This window comes from Chinchilla lanigera, unplaced genomic scaffold (assembly GCF_000276665.1).
Source record: "Chinchilla lanigera isolate Chin_1 unplaced genomic scaffold, ChiLan1.0 scaffold00065, whole genome shotgun sequence".
Taxonomy (NCBI): domain Eukaryota; kingdom Metazoa; phylum Chordata; class Mammalia; order Rodentia; family Chinchillidae; genus Chinchilla; species Chinchilla lanigera.
In genome coordinates, this window is record NW_004955466.1 from 3,462,692 (window position 1) to 3,483,558 (window position 20,867).

General features: G+C 34.7%; 1 protein-coding gene across 9 annotated transcripts in view; it reads right to left on the minus strand.

Moving 5' to 3' along the window:
- The window catches only part of Gphn (gephyrin), a 508,902-nt gene that overhangs the window by 445,218 nt on the left and 42,817 nt on the right, over positions 1–20,867 (minus strand). The window lies entirely within an intron of this gene.

Here is a 20,867-nt window from a genome sequence, read left to right on the forward strand (position 1 = left end):
TGACAGGGTCTTGCTGTAGTTTGGGTTTGCCTTGAACTTACTATGTAGCTCAGGCCGGCCTCAAACTCACAGCGATCCTCTTGCCTCAGCCTCCCAAGTACTGGAATTACAGGCATGCACCACATCTGGCTGCATTTCTAATTCTTTCAAAGTCCTTTTCATTATATTATAAGCATAAGCCCTTGACACTTCCTGAACACTTATTCTCCTTTTTAACAAAGGGAGACTCATGTTTGAAACACTTTATGGGCAACATTTTCTAATAGAATTTAATGACATATATACTGTATTCACTGTTATTTTTTATTTCCAGCAAGTTGTAATTTTTTCTTGAGATAATACTAGATGTTACTTATGAATTTCTGTTTAATAAGGAAACTGATTAAAATTAGTTAACATTGGAGAACTCATTATACTATTTTAAGATCAGCCAAAATTAACAGTTTTCCTCTCTTGTCCAACTTAGTTTTTTTCTAGTCACTATAAAACAGAAACTTTGGGGGCTGGGGATTTAGCTCAGCGGCACAGTGCCTGCCTGGCAAACACAGGTCGTGAGTTCAATTCCCAGTACTGGAAAAAAAACAAACCAAAACAAAACAAAACAAAAACCAGAAAGTTTGGATGATGAGTCAAAAAAAATTCATTAGTCCTTTATTTTTTATCAAATGCAGTGTACTGCCAATATTTACATGCTTTACTTTGTCCTCTGTCTGAATGTAGGACCCTTCACTTGTGCAAGCATTTAGATTCCAGATATGATATTGTTCCTAGAGGGACAGTACACAACCTTTACTAGGACAAGCACTGTGGATGCTATGGTGAAACTTAGTCATAAATGTGTCCATAGTGAAAACTCATTAGACCTTTCTACACACAAAATCTCTAGATTTGCGTGCATGTGTATGTGATTCATTCAGTAATCTAATGGACAACTTTCTTTCTAGAATGTCTTAGGAAAAAATTTCTCAAAAGAACAGACAGCAGAATTTCTGAAATTCTAACAGAAGATCTGCACACATTATTTTCCCTTGGTGTAAATATACAGGTATCACTGAGACCTTCATTGACAAACCTTGCTGAACAACTTTAACAGCACATTCCAGGGACCTATGGATTTATCTAAGTAGCCCCCACAGCATACTTGAATGTTGAGTGGAAAGCCAAAGTAAACTGTAGTTAATCATTAGGTCTTCTGTGGTTCTACTACTAGCTTTCAGGACCCTGTACAAGACACTTAAAGTTTCTGAGGTTTAATGACCTCATCCTGAAGTAGATTTTCAGATGGATTATCAATTTTGTCAAGTTCCTTCTACCTGTAAAATTTTGTGATAACCTACTGCATTACCCTTTTTTAAGTCTTATGCTACATTAAGTGTGGTCTATAGATAAATAGCAGCACTATCTAGTAGCTAGAAATGCAGAATCCCAGGTTCTACCTCTAAACTTAATAAGAACATGTAATCAACAAGATTCCTGTGTAATTAACTGTAAATGAAAATTTGAGGACTGCTATAGACTATTTTTTATATTTCAGTTATTATATTAATATGCAATTTCTCATCAAAGGAAAATATTACAGGGATAGGAACAGATATGAAAAAAGGAAAATACAGCAATTTATGTCTCAAGATTAGGATTACTACAGAATAATTAAATAATGCTATTTCAAATTATGAATCATTTAAATGGTTGAAATCCTTTTTACAGAGAAAAGGAGGATTTTAAAACAGTTCATCTCTTTAATTTAGTACAGAAGTTCAAAGAAAGTATTTTTATGACCACAAATAACATGAAACTAGAAATCAGTAACAGAAGAAATTTTGGAAAATGCATAAATATGTGGAAATTAAACAGCTAATGAGTCAAAGAAGAAATCAAAGGGAAATAAAACACTTATAGAAGGACATACCACAACACAATGAAGACCACACATGACAATCCAAGAACAAACATCATACTGAAAAGCAGAAAATGAAAGCTTTACTCCTATGGTCAGAAATAAGACAAAGATAAGCTACGCATGGTAGTGCATGTCTTAATCACAGCACTATGGGAGGGTGAGGCAGAAGGATTATAAGTTTGAGCACAACCTGGGCAACTTAGTGATGTAGCCTCTAAGAGCTTTTATCTCAAGATAAAAAATTTTAAAAGGGTTGAGCTCAGTGTGAAGGCCCTGGTTTCACTCCAGTACCACAAGAAAGAGAAAAAGTAGACAAGAAAGAAGGAAGACGGCAGAGAGGGATGCCTACTTACTCTGACCACTTTTATTCTGCACAAGGAAGTCCTCAGGAGTATAACTAAACAAAAAAAGAAATGAAAGCATCCAAATAAGAAAGCAAGAAGTTAAGCTGCCTCTGTTTACAGACAACATGATCAAATATAGTTTTTTAAAAAAAACTTTTAAAGATTCCACCAGAAACTGTTAGATCCAATTAACAAAGTCAATAAAGTTGGAGGATGCAGAATCAACATACAAATATCATCAGTAGCATTTTTATACACTAACAGTAATCTTTTGAAAAATAAAGAAAGAAAATAATCCCATGTACAATAGCTACAAAAAAGAAAACACTTTGGAATGCATTTTTAAAAAGGAGTTAAAGACTCATATGCTAAAAAGTTAAAAAACACTGCTGAAAGAAATTTAATGAGAGAAATAAATGAAAAATTATTCTTTATTCATGGATCAAAAGTTAATATTGCAAAAAACCATGTTCATGTTACCTAGAGATCTACAATTTTAATGAAATTTTAAATCAGAATTCCAATGGCATGTCTTACACAGATTAAACAATCCTAAAATTTATATGAAACTACAAAAGAACAGACCTCTAATAGTCAAGTCAATCCTGTATAAAAAGTAGGAGACTGGAGACATAAGATCTACTATAAAGATATAGTACTCAAAACAGCATGGCACTGGCATGAGATGCAAATATCAATTAAAAAGAACAGCCTAAAAGTCAACTGGTTTTTGACAAAAGTACCAAAAACACACAATGAGGAAAAGTCAATGTGTTTAATAATGGTACTAGGCAAAACTGTATATTCATATGCAAAAGAACAAAACTGGATGCTGGTCTGACACCATATAGAAAAATTAATTCAAAATGGATTAAAGGCTTAAACATAAGGCCTAATACTATATAAATCCACTAGAAGAAAGCCTAGCGAAGTAAGTCATGACATTTTTCTGGGCAATGTATCTCAGAATATGACCTCCAAAACAAAAGACAACAAAAGCAAAAAGAGGCCAATAGCATTATATCAAGCTAAAAAGTTTCTGCACAGCAACGGGATAGTAAACAGAATGAACAGACAATCTACAGAATTTGAGAAAATGCTTATAAGCCATACATTTGATAAGAGTTTAATCCAAAATATACAAGGAACTCAACCAAAAAGCAATAAAACATGCCAGATTTTAAAAATAGGCAAAAAAAAAAGAAAAATAATACTTTTTATTGTGATAGGGTCAAGCTGGTCTTGAACTTCTGAACTCACATGATCCTTCTGTCTTAGTCCCCTGAGTAGCTGCAACAACAGGCACACGCCACATAGCTCAGCATATTGTATTTTGATTTAATGTCACAATGATAGTGACGGTGTTCCCTTTCATTTGCTTATAACCAATTCCATAGGACACCAATAGATTTATTGGTGCATGTGGGGAAGAGATTTTGCCAGTTCCTAAGAAAAGAACAACTTTTTCATTGGTCAGGTCTTAAACTATCAATAATGTATTTAAATACAGGATAACATTATTAATAAATTTTAAAATGCAAATGTGAAATAAACTAGATACTTTGTATGTACTGATTATGATCTGAATTCATAATATTCAGCATAGTATGCTTTATTCAGCAAATTTTTTTATTCCAGGATTTCAAAATACAACCTTATGTTTAAAAATATGCTATTAACCTAAGTACTAGAAATGAAAAATTGACTTAATTTTCACAATTAACTCAATTATCTCCAAGTTGAAGTCAGTCCATTTTTCAAACTACTTTGACATGGGAAACAGAACAGGTATGCTTGAGGAATACAGAGTATAAAGTAGGAAAACATAGGATGATAATAAAATGACATATAAATAGTATAAATAAGCTTTTGATAGAATTCAATCTGTTTAATAGACTAGAAAGAGAATGTATTTAAAGTTCAAATTTAATTGCTGTTTCTAACCAAGAAAACTTTAGACTCAAAGCACCTCCTTACTTACATGCTTTCAGTAAAATTTCTTGTGAAACTGAATAAAGAAGCAATTAAATTTTAAAATAAAGTAAAAAAAAAATAACTGAATAAACATATTTTCCTTCTTTTTCTCTAGGAATAATAGATGGTACGTCATGTTGGTAACTCAATAGATGGCTTTGTTCCCACTAATTCAAAATGGATCTAATAATCTGTCTTGAAAAAGGAAACAAGGGCTTAACCAAGAATGCTAATGTGCTTTTACAAAAATATAAAGCAATATTCTGAGCAGTTGTAGTAATGTTCTAAACTAATCAAATCTTAAATATGGTGAATGATTATTTAAATAACATTTATGTTTTTTCCACTGTAACTTCTTTGGAATCCTGTAAATATTCTTTTGGAAATAGTAAAGAATGGTCTGTAACATCTCTTATTAAAAAATAAAATAGGTTGTTTCTCCCTAATTAAAATATTAAATAAAGGTACTTCCTGATTCTTTTTAACAGTGCTTGCTAAAAAAAAAAGTGTTAGAGGATCTTTTCAACATACTGAACGAGGCTGCCATCATTCAGTTTTAAATGTGTAGTTTCTTCTTAAACATCATTCATCTGGCTCACTTACTGACTAGTGTATGTTGTTATCTATCTTTCTGAGTTAGCCAACTATATTAAATTTTCCAACACTATGACAAATATCTGACATAAACACCTTAAATGAAAAAAACTTTATTTTGGTTCATGGTTTCAATTCATAATCAGCAATTCTAAGACAGAAACATCACAGCAGAAGGGCTTGGTAGAACAAAACTGCCCACCTCATGGCAGCTGGGAAAGACAGAGAGGGAGAAAATTCCAGAGAGGAAGGTCCAGAAACCAGATATAGTCTGTAAGTTTATATCCCTGTGATCTAATCCCTTCAATCAAGCCTCACCTTCTATTGCCATCATCTCCCAACAATGCCATCCAATTACATCACCAGCAGATGAAGTCATTAATGAAGTTAATCCCCTCATTATTAAATCACTTCTCTAGACCCCACCTCTAAACACTGCTACACTAAGGATTAAGCCCTTCATGCATGAATCACTGAGTGACCCTTCATATTTAAACTATAATGCTTTAATCTAACCTATTTAATAGGGAATAAATTATATACTTTTTTATAGATCACACAGTATGTGACTATGCTCATAATACCCTCAAGAAATACTTACTTAATCAAAATGAAGTTAATCATTAGACATGATATTCAGTGACAACATATTTAATAATTATTTACTGAGTGAGGATATATGTATGAGTGAAACAACACAAAAGTAGTATCACTAAAACCTATAACTCAAACCAGTAATGTTAACCTTCCAGTTTCATATTCAATTTCTGAAGTCATGAGACAATTAGCATAAAGAAAATGATTTACATAACCTAGATTTTTCAATGACCATAAGAAACCTGAGTGATAATCTTCATTTAATCATTCCAAGTATTTTAAATGAATCCTTGGTGACTTTAAAGAAAATCAAGGCAATTCCAGATCTCTCAGGTCAGTATCTAAGAAATCTCTCATTTCCTTGCCTCATGTCCAGAGAGAAGGATCAGGCCACTAGAAGACTTAGCATTAAACACCCTTCTATATTCATCTTTTAGGGTTTGGGATTAGTCACTTTTCCAGATCAAATACTGATATAAAGCCACTCTTGCCAAAACTACACCATGGCAAGTCCCCTAAACGGCTTAAAAAAAACAAAAAACAAAACAAAAAAAAACCTTAAAACAGATCTAAAAGAAGATCCTTGAGACTCTTCGTTGCTCTGGAGTCTCAGCTTCCTCTAATGTAATATGGTCAAGATTTCAGGGCTGGTGTTCGGAAGCTGGAAACCAGGAGGATGTTGCACAATACCTGGGGAGACTCCCTGGAAGCCATTCTTCCCCTGATAGTACAGGCTGTGGTGGAGCTCCGAAGAGGTCCGCAGCAAGATTCCTGCTGCCTGTGCTGATGGTTGGGGAGAGGACACTAACTGGTTGTGGGGTCCTAATGCAATGGGAGGCTGGAGAGAAAAAGCTACAAAGAATGGCTTTCACCCCAGGCGGCTCACTTGAGATGTTAGTAAGAATTGCCTCCTCGGTATTCTATAGCCATGACGAGGAGGAGGCCAAGGAGAGAAAACAAAGAGACTGAGAAAAAGCAGCTGCTTTTCCTGCAGCACTAAGACAAACAGATCCCAAGTCTGATTCCCAGGGCCCCAAGAAGAACTCGATGACTGCATTCATCTGCTACCACTGTGAAAAGCCAGGCCACCTCAAGAGGAACTGCCTTAAGAGGCCCCAGGGGCCATACCCTGAATGCAAAGGTGACCACTGGAGATTGGTCTGCCCTCTGAAGCGGAGGCCCCAGAGCTCAGACCCATGCTACCAGTTAGTCCAACAGGAATGAGAGGGCTTGGGGCATGGTCTGCCTTCTCCCTCTGGCCAGACCGTCATCTCCATCGAGGAGCCCTGGGTAATCATGACTATGGAGGAACAAGAAAACAGTCTGTTGGCAGACACAGGTGCAAGTCTCTCGGTCCTTCTTTTCAATCCTGCCCTTCCTTCCAGCCATCACACCTCAGGGACAGGAGTCACTGGTGAGGAGGAAATACGCTATTTTTGACAACCCTTAGGCTGTAACTACTTGTTAGATCCTTCTTGCGTATCTCTGTCTTCCTGAGAAACCACTTTGAAGATACCACCATGTATTACAGCAGCCATTGATATTTTCCTACTAATCTGTCCATAACTCTGTAATGTTTGTATTGTTCCTATCCTATTTCGTAAATGGATGCATGTTTATTATTATGTGTTTCCTAGAACAACCATTGAGAATAGTTAATGATTATTCAATAACTCATGTATAGCTCTATTTATTTTCTTTAGAAGCCACTTTGAAGATACCAAGTATAGTACAACAACTATTGATAATCTCCTACCTCTTTTGTCTGTAACTCACTATTATTTGTCTATTTGTTTTCCTGAGAAACTGTTTTGTAGATAACAATATGTAAAACAAATACCATTGATAATTTCCTACCACTTTGTCTGTAATTTGGTAAGCCCCTCCCTCAATTATTATGTTACCCTTCTTTTACTCTTAAAAAAAAAAAAAAGAAAAATAAAGGAAAAAAAAAAAAAGATTTCAGGGCTAGATTTTGCCTTAATATCTACTTTTGTTTTCTTACCAGTTGTCTTGGTTACTTTTCTCTCGTTGCTGGGACAAACTACCTGATGCCCAAAATTAAGGAAGGAAAGGTTTATTTTGCTTACAGTTCGTCGAGCTTTCAGTCCGTACTTGGCAGATTATAAGGCAGAGTGGCACATGGCAGAGAGCTACAGCTCAGGGCAGCAGAACACAGCAAAAGCAACAACCACACACACCAGGGCGGAATGGGGTAGGAATGGCCTCAAGCAGCTTCTTCCTCTCCCTTACATATGCAAACTATCCACCCCACGGTGGGTGTAGCTCTCACACCCATCAAACTCTAAAAGCCTGCCCCATGGCCGCTTGAGGCTTTGGGGGGACACACAGATTCAAACCATAACACCAGTCCTATACCTGGAGCCTGAAATAATCCCTGCAGAAATCTGCAACATGGAAGAATTCTGTTGCAAAATAATAATTACACCTCTGTGATAATCACCTATGTTGAATTTCTGATATGCCCTGCTTGCTTGATTGATGGGTTCTCCATTTGAAAACATAATGCTAATCACAACCTAGTCTGTCCCATCTTTTGGCTACTCCCATGTGTTTGGTTTAATTCCCAATATCAGTCAGATCTATACTCTGAAATTCCAATAGTTCCAAAGCTCCTCAATAACAATCAGTAGCCTTGTCATTTGCTCTGCAATAGGATGTCTTCTGCTTTATTCTGCAAAATATTTAGGATTCTATAAATATTCTCAAGCCCCCAAGACTCAAAACATCTCTGGTACAGAAGATAAAGCACTAAATAAAAGCTGATTATCTACTAGAACAAGGACTGATTAAAGAACAGATGAAGAAGATAAAATAAAATTTATTACCTTAAAAACATTCATTACCTTGAGAAACTCAGTCCAGTGGAACTAAACAACTAATAGTAAGTCAACATGGTATGGAAAAAGTATATAACTTAAGACTGAAAAATATAGACAATAAAAACTATCAACTGCATACTATCTTTCAAAAACAGAGTAAATAGAATTCTTTAATATTTTTATTTTTTCATAAAACAACCAAACTATCTTTGAAAGTCAGCTGAAGGACTTAACCCAGAATTGAGGATTTACATCTTTTATATGACTATCTATTTGATTAAAAAGAAATTATCTCTGCAATGTGGCCTATTAAATAACTGAATAGATTACAACGAAATGGTGGAATCTCTTTCTCTCAAATCTCAAAGAAGCTTTAAGGTCAGAACATGAATTAACCACACCCCTAGCAATGTAAAATCTAACTGTAGGGAAAAGGAAGGAAACTTTGTGAAAAATGGTATAAGATCATGAGTTTAATAGGTGCTAAAATTTTTATCATAAGACAAGAAACACTTGCAAAATCCTTCTGACTGATAAACCGATAGTATAACACAGAAACAAAAAATGAATATATAGAAAATAGACGGTGAATTTTTTTCAACCTTTCTTTGGTTTTGCAGTAGCAGGGATCTAAACCAAGGCCTCTGCACTGAGTTTGCCCCCAGTCCTTTTTTAATCTTTTATTTTGAAAAAGAATCTTGTTAAATTGCTATGATGCCCAGGCTGAACTTGAATTTGCAACCTCTTGCTTTACAATCCCAGAGTGCTGGGATGCATATGTGTACCACCACACCTAGCTAGTTATGCTCTTCTTATACAATATTGCTTCTAGTTTTCTTAAACTCCTGAAAGAATTTTTTAAATCCAAAACTATCTGTTAGTTTCAGGTCTTATGTACTTTAAGTATCAGATTATGTCAACCAAGCAGTAAAAGAACAAAGATAAAATTTAAAAGTTAAAAAATGTTAGTTCACACATATACATCTTCTACCACTGCTTTTTTATTTTTAAAAATTGGAAGAGTGAGTCTGGGGAAAAAGGTGGTGTAAAAACCAACAACAAAACACAGCGTCTCTGGGACCTGGAACTGAGACAACTGGAAAACAACAACTTGGTGAAGAAAAACAGAAGTAGATCTTCAGATACCAGGAGGGAGCTGACAGGAAAACTAGACACCACAGAGAAGCTCGAAAAACAGAGCACAATGCAAACAAAAGACAGCCAGGCGTGGCAGCACAGCACTCAGGAGGCTGAGAGAGGAGGATCACTGCGAGTTCGAGACCAGCCTCGACTACAAAGTGAACTCAAGGCCACTCTGAACTCCACAGCGAGACCCTGTCTCTAAAGAAAGAAAGAAGCAGCCTAGAAAGCTAATCCTGGTTCCCAGAGTAAGAGGACTGCTCTCCACTAACACAAGGCAAGCCTGAAAAGCATTGGCAGCTCCAGTGAGGAACAACAGGTCAGGTGAGCAGTGCTAGCCGCAAGAAAGCTCACAGTCAGTATAAACTGCAAAACCAGCATGGGGTTTCACTCTGAAAGTGACCCCCTTCCACATGGCAAGCTACAATTAAGAAATCCACATACATGCGCAAGCACCGCATTGTTTCATTAGTGTAAAACCTGAAAGAGTTAATTATAACTAGGAGGTATGACAGACATTGTGAAATGATAGGAAAACACTCAAAGGTGAAGGGCAATTGGGATGTGGGATAAGAGAAGGGAAAGAAGGAGAAATTTTGTATGTATGTATATACAGGATAGTTAACATAGTTGTTCTACTGTCTTCTATTTCTTTGCTGAAAGAAACTGTCAATGAGTCCTTGATTGATCAATATTGCATGTCTCTATCTGTTTTCATGAGAAACCACTTTGAAGATAGAAATATGTAAAACAAGAAGCATTGTTAATTTTCTACCACTTTGTTTATAACTCTGTATTGTCTGTACTATTCTTTTGCTGTTTTGTAAAAGGTTGTCTGTCTGTCAATGTTTTCCTCCTTTTATTTTTAAAATAAAATAAAAAAAGAAGAAATCCAGCACAGTACCAGATGTATTTGAGAATGTTTAATCAGTAACCATTTTAGAAGACATTAATGATTTAAAACCGAGCTATGACATCTACAGAACAACTATTTATCAGGGTTTCCTGAGTCACACTATCACAGTGTCTGGGTGGGTGACAGCCACAAGAAACAGCTGTGGACAAGGCATGAGCTACATAGAGACTCCTCTCAGAAGTTTAATCTCAGGCCAGCTCAAATGTGAGGATCCCACCTTGTGTGCTGAGAGGCCAAGCTGGTCCAGGGTACTTTGTGGAGGGGATCTGAGTCTCAAAGAGCTGAATTAAATTCAGGAAACTGCTTGGTCCCCCTGACCCCTTGCTTTGCTCCCTATATACAACACAGAAGTCAGAGGTCTAATGCTTTCTGCTATCTGCCAACATATTTAAAGATACACCTCATTTCAACAGTTGCCACAGCCTGGGGCATACGGACAGAGGGATACATGGACCTCTGGAGCAAGGAAGGCATGTCACAAACCCACAAACCATAAAGCTAAACAAAGAAAGTAGTGAACGGGGGCACAGAGAGTGACAAAGAAACCAGGGGTGGTTGGAATGAATACAGCCATAGGGTGAAAAGCACTTACCAGCCATACCCAACAGGAAAGTCAGGGCAGAATTCAGCATTCACATACAAAAACATGTGGAGATAAAATAGGTCTCAGTAGTGAATCAATATTGTTCCCCCAATCTGTACATTCCAATACTGCAGATCCTGGAAAAAAACAACTCATTCAAAAACATAGAGGGATTTTTTTTTTGACCCATTACTCTTTCTCTTCATTGGTTTTTTGGGGGGGATTAGAGGACTTTTTCTCATTTTTTTTTATTTCTTTTTTTTCTATACAGTGGTACTTTAGTTCACAAATAAGTTTGTTTGCAAACACTTTGGTTTGCAAGCAGAGGCATTTGGCAAGATTTTGTTTTTGTTTTTGCTTGCAAACTCTGCATCAGGACAAATATTATGTACCCATCTTCCCACAGGAACACAAATGTGGCCATCTTTTCCAGAATCATGAAATAAATTATGTTTATGAACTCAGGTACCACTGTATTTTGCTGTTTTCTCTTCATTTTCTTATTTGTTCTTTTCTGTTACTTTTATCTAATTCTATTAATTTTCTTTTACTTCTTCATAGGACTCTTTATCTCACTTTTCTCTACTTCCTTTCCTCCTTGCCTATATTTTTCAAATTTTATTTCTTTCATTTTCCCTTTCCTCACCCCTTCTCTCTTTGCCACTATGGTTATTACATTTTATTTATCTTTTGATATTTAGTTGACTCTATGCTATTACTGCTGAATTATTTTCTACCATTAATGGTGATACAGCTGTTGCATCTAGTAGATATTTACTGTATGTAGATATTTGCTTTGGGTATTTACAATCACAGATCTCTTTTCTATTGCTAAGGGTGGTACAGTGGAAGAGTGGTTGATTAGCAGTTTTTCTTAGTTCTTACGGTATATCTATATCCAGTTTAAACCAGGTGTGCCACACACCTGTAATCCCAATAGTCAGGAGATTGAGTTAGGAGGATGGCCAAGAAGTCAAACCCAGCCTGGGTTATACAATGTGCTTAAAGCCAGTTTGAACTATATATCAAGACCAAGGCTAAAAAAATTTAAAATTTTTAATTTTAAAAATCGAGTCAGTCTTTACTATATTGCTGTTGATGATTTTATTGTTACTGAAACAGTGGCATAGTCGTTACTACTAATTGGTTTTTACTATGTGCATCCTCTCCTCCCCAAATTAACAGAGATGTTTGGATCTTGGAACAGAGGCAAAGGCCTATAGTTAGCCATGCTCAGAGCAAGCACATCACTGAAAAGTATACAACTAAGGAAAGAGACCTCCACACCACCAGCAAAGCCTTTCCAGTAAAAAGGACCCACAATACTAAAACACACACACACACACGCACAAACACACACATACACAAAGAAAAAAAATGAGAAAACAAGGAAATAAAATCTCCCAAAACTCCAACTCCCCTAAAGCTGATCCATGAGGCATCAATAGAGAGGAAATCAAAAGCCACACAGCCAAATTATATGGAATAATTTAAAACTGAGGAAAAACATCAGTAAGGTCTGGGAAAGCTCAAAGATGATATAACTAAACAGATAACAAACGTAATATAGTGGTCAGTGAGCTTACAGAGATGCTAATAAAAAGCTAGGTGAGCTAAACAAAACAATACAGAGCACGAATGACAAGTTTTACAAAAAATTAGAGTCCATAAAAAGGTATCAAAGAGAAATCCAGGAGTTGAAAAGTTCTATTGAAAGTATAGACATCAGAAGTGACCAATGTAATGAATGTCATAACTAGAGACAGGGATGATGCAGATGACCATATACTCAGAGATCCCTTAAAACCAGAAAATACAGAAAATGGATCCAACAGCTGCTAGATGACACAAAGACTAAGTTAAGATTATCTGAAATTGGTGAAAAATCAGAAGATAGCACAAATGGCATGAAACCCCTCTTTACTGAAATAGTAGCAGAAAACTTTGCAAGTATGGAGAAAGAACTTGAAATATAGGCATACAGAACCCAAATGCCACAATCAGTGAGAAACTTTTCCAAACACAATAGTCAAAATCACATAAACTCAAAAAAGGAATAGAATCTTAAAAGCTACTACATAAAAGCAACAAATCAAGCATAAAGGTCACCCCATGAGACATACAACAAATTTCTGAACACAAAACATGAAGTCCAGGAGAGCTTGGAGTGAAGTGTTTCAAGCTCTCAAAGAAAACAGCCTCCAAACCAGACTATCATATCCTGCAAAACTATCTTTCAAAATTGATGGAGAAATGAGGTCTTTCCATGACAAAACAGCTTCATGACCACCAAACCCACCAAACCAGGACTACAGAAAATTCTCAAGTCTATCCTAGAAAGAGACAATAAAGTCAACAATGCCAAAAGTCTAACGAAATGAGCGCAACAGGTAGGTTGAACAATTAAGCACATGATGGGGGGGGGGCCAGGAATGAGCAACAAGAAAGTAATAAAATAACAGGAATAAATCAATGCTTATGAACAATAACTGAAAGTGAATGGTCTTAACTCTCCAAGAGACAGATTTGCAGATCATATCCAAAAGCAAAACCCTACAATATGCTATATAGAAGAAACACATTTACTCTAAAAAGAATTTTATAAGCTAAAAATGTAAAGATGGAAAACAAGCTAAAAATGTAAAGATGGAAAACATTATGCAATGGGAGCCCGAAAACAAGCAAAAGTACCCATCTGATTTTCAGACAAAATGAACTTCCAGCCAAAACTGACCAGAAGAGGAAAAGGTCACAAAATATTGGTTAAAGGGAACAGTTTAAAAGGAAGAGGTAACAACTTTAAATATATATGCACTGAACACTGGTGCACCAAATTTCATAAAACAGACACTACTAGACAACAAAATATCAGATAATGGCAACACAGGGTGGAGAACCTCAATACTACACAATCACAGACAGATAAACTAGACAAAAAAATCAATCAAGACATATCAAAGGTGCACCACATCTTCAGAAAAATGAACTAAATAGATCCCTACAGTATTCTACCCAACAACAGAATACACATTCTTTTCAGAGGCACATGTGTTCTCCAAAATAGATTACATATTAGCTGATAAAGAAAGTTTAGATAAATATAGAATGATCAAAATAAAACTAGAAATCAATGGCAAGAGAAACCAAAGAAATTATGCTAACAAATGATACTAAACAATACACTCCTGAATAATCAGTAAGTCACAGTAGAAACAAAGGAATAAGTTAGACTGTTTTAAAAATCAAATGATAATAATAGTATAACATACCAGAACCTATGAGACATAATGAACGAAACTCTAAGAGAAAGTTTGTATCTATGACTGCACATATCAGAAAAACAGAGAAAGCCCAAATATGGCTTTCAATCATGAAACTCTAGGTCCTAGAAATACAAGAACAATCCAAATCCATAGTAAGGAATTACCAAAGATGAGAGCACAAATCAATGAAATTGAGATTTTAAAACTAATACAAAGAATTAACTAATAGAAGGTCTGGTTACTGGAAAGAATAAACAAAATAGGCAAATACTAAGCCAATGTTACCAAAAGAAAGAAAAACAAAGACCCATATCAATGCAATTAGAAACAAAAAATTAAAATCACAATTGACACTGCTATAAGATTATTAGTAACTACTTTGAAAACAGGTACTCCAATAAATTGGAGAATCCAGAAGAAATGAATAAATTCCTAGATATGTACACAGGAATTAGCAAAACTGAATCAAACAAATAAAAAAACACTAAATAATCCAATATCAGGCAATAAAATTGAGGCAGTAATGAAAATAAAATAAAATAACCTACTAAGAAAAGGTCAGAGTCCCATGGATTCACCACTAAATTCTACAAGAAAATTCAGGGAAGAGCTAATGTCAATATGTCTCAAACTCCTTCATGAAACAAAGGCAAAGAGTACCTCCAAAGTCATTCCTGGAGGCTAGTATTACCTTGATCCCAAAGCTAGACAAGGACTCAACAAAAAAGGAACTACAGACCAATCTCTTTAATGAACATACACGCAAAGATTCTCAACAAGATAGTGGCAAAAAGAATGGATCAAATTATTAAAATGATCCTCCATCATGACTAAGTAGGCTTCATCCAAGGGATGCAAAGATGGTTCAACATATGCAAATCAATAAATGTAATACACCACGTAAGTAGAAGGGAAAAAAACACAAAATCATCACAATAGATCCATAAAAGGTCATTGGCAAACTCCAACAATTGTTCATGATAAAAAACCCTGAAGAAAAGAGGTATAGAAGAAATTTATCTCAACCCAATAAAAACCATTTATGATAAAACTACTATAACATACTAAATGGAAAAAACTGAAAGCTTTTTCTCTATAATCAGGAACAAGACAAGAATGTCCACTATCACCATTCCTGTTCAATATAGTACTTCAAACATTAGAGCAATTAGGCAACAGAAAGAAATAAAATAGATAAATGGGAAAGGAAGAAGTCAGACTTTCCATGTTCACAGACATGATCCTTTACATAGAAAACCCAAAAATTCCATCAAAAGACTCCTATACAAATAACTAAATTCACGAAGATAACAGGATATAAAAATCAACACACAAGAATAGGGTTCCTGTACACCAATAATGAACCACCAAGACAGAAATTAGGAAAACAATACTACTTATAATAGCTTCAAGAAAAATTAAATAGGAATTAATTTAACAAAAGAAGTGAAAAACCTCTGTAACAAAAACTAGGGTACTCTTTAAAAGGAAGTCAGAAAATGGAAAGATATCCCACCAATATTGTAAAAATGGCCATACTTTCAAACCTGATATATAGATTTCATGTAAATCCAATGAAAACATGAACATCATTTTTACAGAACTGGAGAAAACAATCCTCAAATACATATGGAGCCAGAAGAGATTCCAGATAGCTCATGCAATTCTGTGCAACAAGAGCAAAAAAGTAAGAGGCATCAAAATCCAGGATTTCAGGTTATATTACAAAGCTACAGTAATTAAAAACAATACCACACTGGCACAAAAACAGGCATAGAGATAAATGGAATGGAATAGAGGATGCAGAAATAACTCCAGGCATTTTCAACCATTGGATTTTTGCAGCAGGACCAAAAACATGTTGGAGGAAAGATAGTTACTTTAAAAAAGTGGTGCTGTAAAAACGCTGTAGACATGCAGTAGACTGAGTCTAATCTAGACCCATTATCTTTCACCATGTACTAAACTAAAATCAAAATAGATCAACAATCTAAATATTGAAACAAAAACTTTTAATGCTAGATGATAAAATAAGTAAAACTTTCAAAAACATAGGCACAGACAAGAATTCCTAAACAGAACCCCAACTGCACAAGAACTAATATCAAGAATAAACATGGAGTTATATCAAATGAAAAAGTTTCTACATAGCAAAAGCAAAACAAAACAAACAAAAATCCACAGGGTAAAGAGATAACCTATTTAACAGGAAAAAAATTTTTGCCAGCTATACCTCATAAAGGACTAATCTCCAGACATAAAGAACTACAAAAAAAAGTCACCCCCAAACTGTAAGACTGAACCGAAAAAATAAGCAACTGAAATAAAAGTACAAATGTCTGATAAATACATGAAAAAAATGTTCAACATTTCCAGCCATTAGAGAAATGTAAATTAAAACAACACTGAGATTCTATTTTACTCCAGAAAGAATGGGTATCATCAAGAAAGAATGGCTAAGGGCTAGGGATGTGGCTCAGTGGTAGAGCTCTTGCCTTGCATGCACAAGGCCCTGGGTTTGATTCCCAGCACCACTTAAAAAATACGGCTATCATCAAGAAATGTAATATTAATAAAGGCTGGTGAGACTACAGAAAAAGGGGAATCTTTCTACACTGTTGAGAGAAAGGTAAACTAGCACAACCACTATGGAAATCAGTATGGAGCTTCCTCAAAAAACTGAAAGTAGAAATTCTATTCGACCCTCCTACGTATCTTCCTGAAAGAGTTAAAGACATTATATTACAAGGATATATACATTCCCATGTTTACAGCAGCGTAACTCATAATCGCTAAATCTTGGAAGTGGCCTACATGCCCATCAACAGATGAATAGAAAAAAAAATGTGGCTTTACACAAAACTGAGTTGGCTACAAAGAAGCATAAATTTGTAGGAAAACTGATGCCTTTTGAGACCATAATGTTAAATGAAATGAATCAGACACTTAACTATCACATGGTTTCTCTTATATGAGATACCTAAAGTATTAAATAAAGAGCAAAATAAAAGAAAGAAAATAGGAAACTGGGAGATACATCTTCTGCAAATGGGAAGGGAACCAAGAGAAGGAAGGAGGCTTCCAAAAGGAAAGAATAAGGGGAGGTAATACGTATGTATATCAACATTCCATGATGAATGAACCCTTTATACCCTGCAAATTAATACTAATAAAAACAAAAAGAAAAACTTACAAGGTTAACAAGTTTGTAATCAAATTATGTATAAACAAACCAAGTGTCAAAATGGTTAATGATTCATCTAAAGATCAGAATCTAAAAAGAGTGGTTAGTTGGAGTGGATAACCTCCAAAAGCCCTTGTAAGTCCTAATATTTTAAAATGATACTGTTTGCTTGAAGTCATGGTTTACTGTTTGCTGCTCAACACTAAATATAGCATATCACAGTGTATATCATTTGTCTTACAATGGAAATATTCACTCTGTGACATTTAACTTTAGTAAATTTACACCTGGACCAAGAGGAAGCACCAGTAGCACCCAATGGAACCCATCAGTAACTAGAAATAGCCAAGCTGCAGTGATCTTCTATTTAAAACAAAAACCTACTTTTTTATTTCATAGAGCTAAACATTTCAAAGGATCAAACCTAATCCTTCATAATTAAACACTAAGTAAGAACATAGCATTGTTGCAATAGTAAAACAACCACCACCTTATTGTTTGAGACATAAAGCACTTGCTTTAACTGCAAAACTGTCAACTTATTAGTTGTAAGATTTAACAACACATCCCAGTGTTCTGTCCCTCTCAAAAGACAAAGATTGAGACAAAGTCTTACAGCATTCAGAAGTTATATGGTTTTAACTGTAAAATGTGAGAACATTTCCTTCATTCCTACCATTTCTCAATAAACAAATGAACTAATGATAACATCGGGAAAATTGGAATAAAATTACTGTCTACTCTTTTTAAAAGTATTATAGCCATCTATATTAAGAATGACTTTAAAATTTTTTCCCTTTTATTAGTGCTATTAATATTACAAAATATTGGGCTTCAGTGTGTATATTTTGATCTTATCCATCCTTCATTGCTCTCCCTTAGACCTTCCTCCACCTCTCTCTTATTCCTTTCCTCATATCTAATCTCTCTTCTACTTTTATGTCATTTTTTTCGTAGATTCCACACATTAGACAGAACAAGATATTTGAAGAAATGACATTTATTTATATACTGTACTCATTCTTGGTCAGACATTTTTTCATTTCCTAGAACTATGAATTATAAAAAGTAAGCACTTTGAAACTTCAAAAATTTTAATAATATTTTTAAATAGTATGAATTTATATTTTATATAGTACCATATTCTTTGTACTTTAGTTCCACATAAACTATTAAATTTATCTTCAAAATAACCTTTCTGGTAGGCTTATCTCTTAATTTGCAGATGAGGAAACTAAGGTTGAAAGAAGCCACATTTGTCTGAAGGCATTTGAAATCCCAAGTTCAACGAGTCCCAAGTTCAAACCAATCCCAAAGTTTTTCTCCCTATACCACAGCAACCACTGATCAGATAAATATAAGACATTGTCATAAAAAATAATCAACCCCTGAAAATATGTAAGATTCTCTGTATAATAACGAAATGATTTGTCTTTGTAGAAACAAATGAGTTAACAAGCATTGTATTCTTATTTTTAGCCAAAGTATCTTTTCCTAAAATGGATTGTATATTTTTTACGAGGGAAAATTTAGTGACTTCTGTAAAGGTCCCATTTAAAGAGCTCTTATTGCTCTTTTGGATGTTTAGTATCTTTAACCCCATAAACAGATGAAGGACAACTTGATCCCTAGTTTCCCAAGCAAGGCAAAAAGACACTGTCACTAAATCTCATAATTTCCATCTTAATGCAATATGAAAGATCAGAATACTTCTTGTTTTTGCTGGAGCAGTCCTTGCTGATGTCTATGGATAGACGGACATAGATTAGAAGTAAAGCTCTTGTACTATCCAACCTACAATTACTGAACTAACGAAGCCAGTTCTGACAACAAAGGTTTCTTGGACAATTGAGGATTCATACCTTCAAGTGGAGGTAATGAAACATTACAAGTATTGTTTGCATTCCATTTTATAGAAAGTAAAAAGTATGAGAACTTTTGATAGGTGACTTCCTGGTATAGTGAAATTTTTCATCTTATCAAAATAATCTATGTACACGTAGTCCAAAGAAAAGCAGTTTCTGCATGCCTAAAATTGGCAGTCCCTAGAACAAATAGGTTTCACATTAACCCACAGAACAAACGTTTTAAAAAGTCAAAAAATAACTCAGTTGTCTAAACATAAGTTAGAATAAAAATGCTATTAACTAACAGTTTAAACACAGCATCCAAAACAACTGCCCTAAAGGTTTTACAAGTTGAAATTCTGATACATTATGAATACAGAAGACTAACATTTCACACAGATTAAATAAACTGACTAAAAAACAAGAAACAGTGTAAGCTTTTGTCCTTATTCCCTAATTTACTATTAATCTCTCACTTTTTAAATTTTCTTATTGATACATTAAAATATGTATTCAGTCTCCAAAGTTGCATAAGGAATTGATCTCATCTTTACCTCTCATTTTACTTCTGTCAAATATCCTAGAAACTATTCTGTCTTCACTTTTTTAATAAATTAATGTCACTCATCTTTGTATAGACTAATTATGAATGCCTTCTCAGGTTTCTCATGAACTCAAATTTTTCTATTAGTCTACACTCCAAGTATATCTTTTATACTATTTGCTTCTCTTTTTAAAAATAATAAACACACTCTTCCTTATAAACTCTGACACTAGTAGGGTCCCTTTCTTATTTTTCTTTATTCCATGTGGCTACTCCATGCCCCTGCCACTCCTTTTTATTTACTTTCTTGCCTTTCTTAAGCTTGCTTATATAAACATATTCTAACTTTGCATCATAATTGCATTTCTCCCTATAAACCCCAATGACAAAGTTACCATGCATTAACTTAACTTTCTAAATACAACAGTATTAAGTATTTAAATCCTTTCAGACACAAGCAAAGTTTTTAAAACAAAGATTATAAGACTGTGTAATTTGGAAGTTTAATGCAGAAATTAAAGTAATGTAAAATTATCCTGAATATACTTTTCCTGATTAACATTCTTTCTAATAAAGAATGTATGTTTTCATAATAATGCATTCAAAACTGCTTAGTAAATACCTACTGTATGTTAAGTATCACTCTAGGCACTTAGAGTATAGCAAGTTGAAAGCTTGCTGCTTTTAGTTTAGCTGCTGCCATTGAACACATCTACTAAAGCTAGCAGTTCAACTGTCAGAAAAAATATGCATCCTACTTCAGACAGGAAAATATATTGAAACTAGGCCTTTGTTATAGAAATCACTATAAAAACGTCAAGTTTTCTTAGTAATATTTTAAAAGCAAAACAGAAACTGAATGCCAACACTAAAAATCTACATCACATGAATTATCATTCTAACTCGGGAGTCAGGATACTACAACTTCATGAATTAATCTATCTTTATAAAAATTCAGTTAGAACATAGCCACATGGTTAGGCAGAAAGTTAGACATTAGCAGGTCTAGCAACAGGTTGCTGGGGCTACTTAAAAAGCAAAGAAGGGGCTGGGGATTTAGCTCAGCGGCAAAGCGCCTACCTGGCAAGCGCAAGGTCGTGAGTTCGGTTCCCGGTACCGGAGAAAAACCAAAAAAAAA